General features: G+C 39.0%; 1 pseudogene; it reads left to right on the top strand.

The window, feature by feature from the left end:
* The first annotated feature begins 283 nt into the window (after window positions 1–283).
* Window positions 284–3,400, top strand: LOC120291367 (annotated as a pseudogene).
* The last annotated feature ends 6,943 nt before the right edge of the window (window positions 3,401–10,343 follow it).

The raw sequence follows: 10,343 nt of genomic DNA, 5'->3' as shown, positions 1-10,343 counted from the left end.
TCACTGTGGACGGTCCAACTCGAAGATCAGTCGACGGCCTTTGCAGATCCTGAAGGTCCTTCAGGGTTGCGTTCTAGTCCGCACAAGAACAACCACAGACGGAATATAAGAGATGGGGACGGCACACCGCGGGCTCCACCATTGTCGCCAAGTTGAAGCTAAAGCTGTAATCATGCAGGTGCTAAAAATATCTTGAGAGCTTGAACAATCGTAGACAGGATATAAAAGGCGTGGAGGATGCCCCATGGGGCTCCACCATCGTCCGCAAGTTGAAGCTAATACTGTTATAATGCAAGTGCTAAAGATTATCTTGAAATATTGAGGGCGGCGAGGATTTTCGGTTACGCTGTCAAGTCTCAACCTGCAACTTCCTGACTCGTGACCCTCAAGAGCTCTTCACTCCATTTCCCGTGCCAAAAGCCCCCCAAAATCGTTTTCAATTCCTCCATCCATTGTCTTCACAAGCAGTCGAAGTTCAAGCAGCAATGGAGAGCGTTTCAGGGCCGTCAATCGCTGTCCCAGAGGTGAGGCTGAACTCCGTTGCCGCCGGGAGCCGCCCAATGCCAGTGATCAGCCTTGGCACGGCAGCAGACCCCTTCAATACGATTGCAATGAGGACAGTGGTGCTGGAGGCGATCAAGCTCGGCTACAGGCACTTCGACACGGCTTCCATGTACAGATCTGAGGAGCCACTAGGGGAAGTCCTGGCTGAAGCGCCCGGGCTCAGTCTCGTTGGCTCAAGGGCTGAATTCTCCATCATCTCGAAGCTCTGGAGCAGTGACACTCACGCCGACCACGTTGTGCCTGTGCTTAGGCAGTTGCTGAGGTAATCATTAGCCATTGGACCTTAGCTCATGACTCAAGAGTGACCGACCGTGATTTATTTTAGTGGTACCGTTCTTAATCATCTATGGATTTCGGGATGTTATGCTGTTCGTGATTAGGAATTCTGATGCATAGAATTGAGGTTACTTGTTTCAATCGATTGTTGTCACTGGCTAACTGTTTTCTGCAGAATCCTGCTATCTGGGCCTCTCTTTGTTCGGTCATGAGTAGATAGTTGCACTGCGATCGACTTTTCTGCGAATCCAGTAGGGCCGATTCTTGTTGGCTGATGATTTTAAACGAGTTCAGACATACGGACTAGGGACAAGAAAGTACCTTCTTGTCTAGTTATGTTTCATAATGCTTGTTTGTCCAATCGACAGTTGGGGTACTCAAAGAAATTAGTGGTCTTCCTAAAAAAGACGAACATGCGTGCTTTTTAGATTTCAGGGATGTTCCCTAGATTTGAGTTGGGCAGCTTCTAACAAGAAATTTTGTTGCGAAACTCGTCAGTTTATCTAAGTTTTAGCCCGCTCTGATACCCGTAGTATAAAGAATCAGTAGCTGTAATCACAACTTAATAGAATGAATTTCTGTGAAAGAACGAACAAACTTGTATTCGCATCAGTTGAAGTTAAAAATTTTGTGCTATATCAGATTAAAGAGCGTTTTCTCTACATCAGTTTCACTTGCAGCACGAAATTTTTGCACTGTTAGGTGTACTGTCCTATGCAATTATCGAGCTGTCCTTTGGCCGTGACAGTAAGGGAGCTTCCTTTCCTTCAGTTAATTGCAAGGGAAGAAAAGATGATATTGTGGCTGAATTTAGCAGAGACGCTCATCATTTGCATTTTAAGTCATCGTGATATACAGTTTCTGAATCAAAGCCATACATGCGGGAGACTATGATACTTGTAAAATCATTTATCATCAATGTCATTCATTTTATTCTTGTAAAATCATCAGATTTGGAGGACCGAAGCTCACCGACTGTTCCATATGTGCAGCAATCTTAAGTTGGATTACCTTGACCTCTATCTCGTTCATTGGCCAATCAGCTGTAAGCCAGGGACATACGTGTACCCAGTGGACGAAGCTGACCTCATGCTGATGGATTTTGAGGCAGTCTGGGCAGCCATGGAAGAGGGCCAGAGGTTAGTCTCACAAAGGCCACTGGAGTGAGCAACTTCTCTTGCAAGAAGCTTGAAACGACCTCAGCTTCGCCAAGATCCCTCCCACGGTGAATCAGGCGAGCCTGTTTTTCTTATCCATTCAATTGTGGTACAAGATTAAGGGAAGTCGAACACTAGTCGACATGGCAGTATGCATGTGTCCGCACCCAATAACCGTTTGGATGATGATTGTCTTGCAGGTGGAAATGAACCCTCTCTGGCAGCAGAAGAAGCCGAGAGAGTTCTGTAAAGCGAATAATGTCATCATCACTGCTTTCTCTCCCTTGGGAGCTCGAGGAGCGAACTGGGGAACGAATGAAGTCATGGACAATGAATCTCTGAAAGAGATTGCGAAGGCTCGGGGAAAGAGCATTGCCCAGGTCTTACTATGAAAGCTGACTGTTTATTTTTTCGACATCTTGAATGTGTTTTATTGTTCAAATTGACTTCTTGGACTCCTATTGTTTGTACAGAGGCAAGTCATAATAGAAGTAAATCAGCCTTAGAAGACACCTGATTATGAGCGAATCCAACCATTGAAAGTGACAATAGCAAAATGTTAAGACTAGGCAGCTAAGTTCAGATGGAGGTTAACATAAACTTGCAAGTCAAAATGGATAGCCATTTGCACATTTAAATGCAACGATTGGGGATTGCCCTTGGCAGGTATGTCTGAGATGGCTCTATGAGCAAGGAGTCACTTTTGTGGTGAAGAGCTTCAAGAAGGAGAGGCTGAAGGAGAACCTCGGCATCTTCGACTGGGAACTGACTTAGGGCGACTACGAGAAGGTTGAACCCACAAAAGAAAATGATGCTCAAAGAAGAGTTTGCCTCAGCTAAGTGGCCATTCGAATCTGCGGAAGAGCTTTGGGATGGAGAGCTCTGAAGCTGGGAATGAAAATGGCACTCTTCTCCTGGAATAATCACTTTCCTGGACTTCTCTATGGATCCTGTTGAGTGGCTTCTTGGTGTGGATCGTTAGACTTGAAATAAAGGGGCACAGGGTTGTTTTTGTGCAGAGACATCAGTTGCACAAGCAGTGCTAATCCAGTGATGTGTGCATGATTGTGTTAGGACATCACTCACGAGATTTGAACAATCATCTGCCTTGATAATTTATCGGCGAATTTAAGAAACCTCCTTTAAAAGCAACCAAAAAGAAGAGACTCTAGTGATTTGAGGTGACAAGCACATAAGCTCGGCTTGTCGATGATTATCGAGCAAATTTTTCTTTATCAAACGGGAGGATGGTGATTCTAGATTTGAAGTTGTAAAAGGCCAACGATTATATTGTAGGCCTGATTGGGTAATCCGAACTTGCTAGCACTCAGTTTAATCTTGCTATTATCTTTAGGCCAGTATTTCGTATGCATTAAATGTTATTTCATATGATTCGCAGTTTATATTTGAAATACTCTTTCAAATCTTACAATTCTTGTGAGTTGACCTATGTTTAACTTGAAATGTCTTTCAAAGTATGCGTATATTGTCTTATATAATTCATTCGCAAAAAATTTAAATATTTATGTTATATTTACAATAAGATTTCAGATTTTAATGAGAAAGTTTGTAAGTAGCCTCTAGTCTCAACTGCTACCAAAAAACAAAAAGAGTAAAATGCGCGTTCCGTACGAATGGTTTTTATTTTTCAATTTTTAGCTAATTGATAGTTGCAAGCTCATATCCATAACTTTTTCTTCCACTTTTCTAAAGGTAGTGCACCAACTCAAAGTCAAAGAAAAAAAAAAAAAGAAGATATTTTGGGCTATTTTGAAATTGGAATGATAAAGGGTTACAACAGAGTGGAATAAGATTTCCTAGAAACTTCTACGATAAAAAATGGGATTCGGTGAGAGATGAAATTTATGGATCATGTAATATATCACTTCAGTCTCTCTTAGTGTTAAATTTAAAGGAAACCTCTTAACTACTTCAAACCTTCAAGAGGACTTCGTTAGGGTGACCTAATATCCCCTTACCCATTCATAAGTGTGACCAATGAACTCTCCTTCCTCATGTAAAAACAATTGAAGACAATAGCTTAATAGGTATCAAAGTAAACAGTAATTAACCTATGTTGACCCATCTATTGTTTTTAAATGACCATCCTTTTTCTTGATGGGAAGATTGGGGAATGTTAGAATCTAGCCATTATCCTAGGTGAATATTGTTTTGCCACAAGTCCGGAATCTACTTCAATGTTGGATGTCCACAACTTTTGAGAAAGAACATAGTTTAGGAAATGAGAGTCCAAAAAATTAAAAAGAAAGAATTCTTGAAGATATCATCGTAATGGAGCCAATCTAAAAACAAATGCTTGCTTGGATCATGATGAGGTTGAACATGCAACTTGAAGGCTGGAAAGAAAACTTTATTTTCAAGATGGAAAAGCAAATTCTAATCAAAGCTGTGGTGTGGACTTTTTTTACCATATGTGATGTCAATTTTCAAAATTTCACTGTCTATCTATAAAGCCTTTGAGCAAAAGATGGCATCTTTTGAACAGAAAATAAATGCATCCGAGCTGATCTTCATTGAAAAAAGGGGAGATATTGAAATCAAAAGAAAGACAAGGGGACGAATGGGGTTGAGGGACCTCCTAAAGTTCAAGGAAGTCATGTTGGACAAACAAGCTTAGAGACTCACTCAAACCCCAAATGCTCTATCAAGTAGATACTAAAAGGTATTTACTTTCCCCATAGTGACTTCTCGCATATTGGAAAGGGCTCACCCATCTGGGAATTCTGGAGGTGAGATGGTCAGCAGGTAATAGACGACAAAACAAAATCAGATAGGACAGGTGGGTAAAAGAAAGGCATATTTTGGGGTCTAGCAAACCAAAATGAGCCGAGGCTAGTGGCGAAATTAATAATAGAGGAAACACAATGGAATGAGCAAAGACTACATTCTCTCTACGAAGAGCAAGCTGTGAATGATATTCTAGCTATTCATCTCTCAACAACATCAGCAGCAGATAAGCTAGTCTAGACATGCGATCCATTAGGATGCTGCTCATCTCTATGACGAGCAAGCTCTGGATGATATTCTAGCTATTCATCTCTCAACAACATCAGCAGCAGATAAGCTAGTAGTCTAGACATGCGATCCATTAGGATGCTGCTCAATCAAAAGCCACTGTAACAAGCTCAGAGACACTGAGACAAAGCACAACGCAAATCAGGCCTCATCTTCCTACCAAATCGCCTTGGTTATGGAATCTAAAAGCTCTATCAAAAACGAGACTATTTATGTTAGCGTGTGCCAAAATACCCTATCTACCATAGAAAATCTATTTAGAAGGAAGACAGTACCTAAGTCGGCATGCCCTCTTTGCCAAAAGGAGCTTGAACCTCCGATGTCAATGGACAAAACAGATGCGGCCAGTCCCTGAACTCAACAACTAGATCTCGAATCAAGAAATTACTCAAATTGAAGAATGGTTGTTGAAGATCGAAAAGCTTACCTCAGCACCCATGCTTTTTGAATTGGATGCAGTCGATTTGTAGAGCATGTGGACTACAAGAAATTCCCATGTTTCTAAGCACCAACTCCTAGATCCTACATTAATAGCCAAGAATTAGAGAGAAGAACCGACCCAGGTGACTAACCCACGAGATAGACACCAACAAGCAAAGGAGTACTAATATCGGGGTCTTTCCATGAATAAATTCGATAGATTTTCTCACGGGCGACTTGCTCTGCTCCTAGGATGTCCACGCGCACATCACCAATTGCAGGGTACTTTTAGCCCAACATCCACATCAAAAGCTAGCCCACCATCCTGTAAAAATAAAGAAATAAGCTCGCCAACTAGATTTGTTAAGACACATGGATGTAAAGCCCTTTTCACAAAACTAGTGTTCTAATCCCCCTCCTCGCTTAATAGCTATGAAGACCCTTTATCATGTAATTGGTCCGCACGTAATGAAAAGGAAAGTAATTTTCCACGCAAGAAAAAAAAATGACAAGTGTTCACTCGTTACTTTCCTCTTTGTGAAAATGACATAAATTATTCATGACTTTCGCTCAATATCCATAGACTTTTAATTCGTTTAATATAGTCTCTAAACTTTAGCCTGATGTATAATATGATCTATAAACTTTTTATATATGTTTAATACAATCCTTGAATTGTATGGAAATATTAAATGTAGTCACTATTCTTGAAATAATTGAAGCACTATATTGAATATTTTCATATGATTCAAGGATTATATTAAATAAATCAAAAGTTCATGAATCTCTTTGCATAATAGGCTAAAGTTCAACAATCGCATTAAACAAATTAAAAGTTCGAGACCAAATTACACATTGAATCAAAGTTCATGAAGTTTGTTTGTGTCTTATCTCTTCTCCTCTTTTTTTCTCTTCATTAGACGCATATGGTTGCAAAAGAAAAACGTTCCCTCATCCTCCTAGTCAAGATAACATTATACGTCGAGGGTACATTGCTAATTTCATACGTAGACACCAGATTTTAAAGTTAGCTTTACAATTACTTTTTAAAAAAAAAAAAAGGGGGTCCTTAATGGAAAAACCAAAAAATAGGTCAGCTTTTCCTTTATACAAACTGAGAAATGTTCACGGCCATATATATTTGTACCACGAGACAGAAAAGCAAAATCCAAATCCATGCCTCAGAGCAAGGATCTAAGGTCCCTCGTTTCTCGAGGCGATCGGGGAATAAGGCTTTATAGGAACATGTCTTATCGTCACGATCACCTTACGCACCTCTTGCGATTGGATTTCTTATCCGTACAATTAGTTACCTCACATGATGATAGTTCTAGTCTAATTTTACCCCAAAGAAAAAAATTAAAGTACCTATTTTTTTACTTTACAAAAATTGTGTGTTCTAGTGAAAAACGAAATAAAAAGTGTAAACTTGATAAATTAAATATGAATTTTTATGATACTTTGATGATAGAGAAGACATTTCAGTTCACTCGCTAAATTAAATGTGACGTTGGTTGAACTACCTTAGAATAAGGTACTTGTTTTTTTCTTTTTTTAAGTGTTAACAATTGCTTTGAAGCGTTTTAAAAAAAAAACAATTGCTTTGAAGCATTTATTAATTCCACTTGATAATGTAACTATTTTAAAACATTCATAAGATATTCTCTTTTTTTTTGCAAGAAAACTCCATATATTAAAGAATTCAACATTTCCTTGTGTTTCTTATTCAGCAAGTTCTACCCGACCTGTCAATGAAGTTTTCATGTAAAGTGGATTTATTTGACGAGTGAATTGAGAATTTTTATCAAGCGATTAAATAAGGAAATATATGGCTTTATTCTTGCTTCTTTTTTAACCGTTAACAATTGCATTGAAGCATTTATTAATTCCACTTGATAAATGTAACTATTTCAAAACATTCATAAGATATTCTTTTTTGGGAGAAAACTCCATATATTAAAGAATTCAATGTTTCCTTGTTTCTTATTCAACAAGTTCTACCCAATCAATGAAGTTTCCTTGTAAAGTGGATTTATTTGTGAGTGAATTGAGAATTTTTATCTTGCTTTATCTATAGTTAATACTTGTAAAAATGAAAAGGCGATTTCTTTAACGTACTCGACCAAGGTTCCGATTTTTCTTTTTTAAGCTTTAAGTAGGAGTCACAAGAAGCGCTCCTGCAAAACTTAAAATCATCTAAATTTCGAAAAGAAAAAGAAAGCGTTGATATCGCGTGAATATTCAAACAAATGTTGAAAACTTTGACCTTTAGATCTGAATAAAAAAATAAGTAGTGAATTCAATTAGGCTTTTGGTCTAATTAGATTTGTTTTTAAAATTTTTTTTTTAACAGGGTTTTTTAAAAAAAAGGGGGGAAGAAAAAAAAAAAAAAAAAAAAAGGGAGAAAAAAGATTGATTTGATGGGGAAGGGAGGAGTAGGAGGAATGGAGGCATTGATGGCGATGGGAAGGGGAATTTAAATGCCGACAATCGGATCTTCCCTCGAGATTCAGAGAGGGGAGGAGGCAAGAAACGCAGGGAAGGTCTGTCGTTTTCGGAGTTCGCGCCCCCAACGCTGACTTTCTGATTCGGCGGCACAAAGCTTTCCCGCTTCCCCGTTCCCATGGCCTTTTGCCTCTCTTAGATTAAACACAAAAAGGAACCTAAAAAAAATTTACATACATAAACTCACCTTAAACATATATACACACACATATATATATATATATATATCAATGTATTTACTTTGCGTGCATTAAGTTGAGTCTTATTATCAAGTGCACTCTTGATAAAAAGAAAAAGGAGTTTGTCATTTTCGGAATAATTTTTTTTTCATATTATATGCAACCGTTGTTTGACTGATTTTTTTATAATGAAATATAGTGAAAAGTGTTCCATGATTGTAAAGATCGGAAGCTGTAAAGGTCAATAGAGCATACCCATAAGCGCTAGCGAATGAATGAGACTACCTATTCCTTACTTCTTAGGCATGGATTGATTTCTTATCAACTCCGAGTCAATATCGAATAGGTTTCTATTAATCGAAATAGTTCGTACCATTATCTAATAAAGTAGTTTGATTTCTCCACGGTAGTTAATCTCAAAGAACCGTGTTGAGGATATTAAGATTGGTTGTGAAGTTAGCTTATTCAATGATATTCACACTCTTTTAAATGTGTTCTGCATTTATAACTTTAGACCACGACCTTATTCCTATCTTAGTATTACATGGCCCTTCACAAAAATTAGAACTGCAAAGAGAATATAATATTGGTCTCGAACTCATATTCTAAGAGAATCATATTCCAAAATTCTATGTCTCCATCCTACCACATTTTGTCGTTAAAATAATTATAAAAGTTTGAACTGTCTTGCAACGAGAAAGTCCACTTTATATTAATAATTTTGCATCATGATATAGACTTATAATTCCTGTAGTTGTTAGGATGGATTATCCTTCATAAGTGGCATCAGAATCGTTCATTACACGAACCGATTATTATTTATTGTATTTCCTCTTGTGAAGGTCAACTGCTCTACAGGGGAATGTGTAGCCTAGCCCTGTACCGCATGAGGAGCAAAGTCTGGCTCCACTGAGACGGCAAAAAGGAATGTGAAGGTGCGTGTATAAGAACAAGAGACACCAGACACGCGTGGCGCTGGACTGCTGGTGTATTGCGGGAGGCAGCATCCTGACCGTGCAATCCGTATGAAAGCAATTTATCTAGATCCATGCGAGAGAGCATATCCGAGGACTTCTAGTTTTCTCACGTATCCCTTTGGTGTTCGCTCTTTTTGTTATTTTTAGTATGGACTAAGTCTGGTCACATACCGTGGCTTCTACTCGTTAAGGTGGCGCTCGTTCGTTAGTACTCTTGTCGTTCACTCGGGCGTGCGAGATCTAGGGCTTGGCCCGCTCTCGATGGCCGTAGATCCGACGTTCCACGAGGTCGGCGATGGCCTCCGGTGGGATTCTTGAGGCTCGATGCTCCGCAAGAGAGGAGCTGATGATGGGGTTGCTGTGGCGGTTCGATGATGTTCAGTAACAAGCAATGGAGTCTGATAGGTGTGGCCGAGGTGAGACAGAGGTAGACGCGGCGGCGGCGTAGGAGGCAAACTCTGTGGGTTGAGGGAGAGAGAGATGCTTTTGGGGGTATGATTTGTGAAATTATTTTGTGCGGTGGAGTACACCAGGGCACGATTGAAAGCATCAATAGATAGTGTATTGAACTCTATTAAGAGGGCTTGCCGATGGCCTTAGTAGTCATAAATTTGTGTTAGCCAATGACAATTAGAAACCGAGCATGACTTTCTTCAGGGCGAAAGGTCACTCGTTTGAGACGTCTTGTCGGTTATACGATATCCATAATGCATCCAATGTTAAAACGTCAATCCCAAAGCTAGCTTTGCCGTAAGGTGAACATAAGTTATAGGACTTCACCGCACAATTACGATTTATAACGACTACATATATTGTACAAACACTTTATATTGCTATATCCCAAGGAAAGAATTGGCATAGGATCGTGTATGCAGTTTAATGAAAGATTTACATTCGGTGAAACAACGAATTTTTCATGTTTGAATTCTATTAACACACGATTTAGTCACCAACGCAATGATAGAGTATGCTTTTTTCCTTTCTTCAAGACCGAATGAGTCTCGCCTTAACTAGGTAAATTTGACTCTTTAAATGTCGTAACAACTCACATATCACATAAGACATCATTCAAAATTCATGCGAATGGTCCATATATAAGACTAGGGTCTCAATAACCACACTTAATATGAAGAAATTGTTGTGTCCAACACATTAATTGCATATAACTGAGAGACGGTACATTGAAAAGGACGATTCTTTTTTATTTATTTATAGTTTTTAACAGATTC

Source organism: Eucalyptus grandis, chromosome 1 (genome assembly GCF_016545825.1).
Source record: "Eucalyptus grandis isolate ANBG69807.140 chromosome 1, ASM1654582v1, whole genome shotgun sequence".
Taxonomy (NCBI): Eukaryota; Viridiplantae; Streptophyta; class Magnoliopsida; order Myrtales; family Myrtaceae; genus Eucalyptus; species Eucalyptus grandis.
The sequence above is the reverse complement of the archived record's forward strand: the minus strand, read 5'-3'. Positions and strand labels throughout refer to the sequence as shown.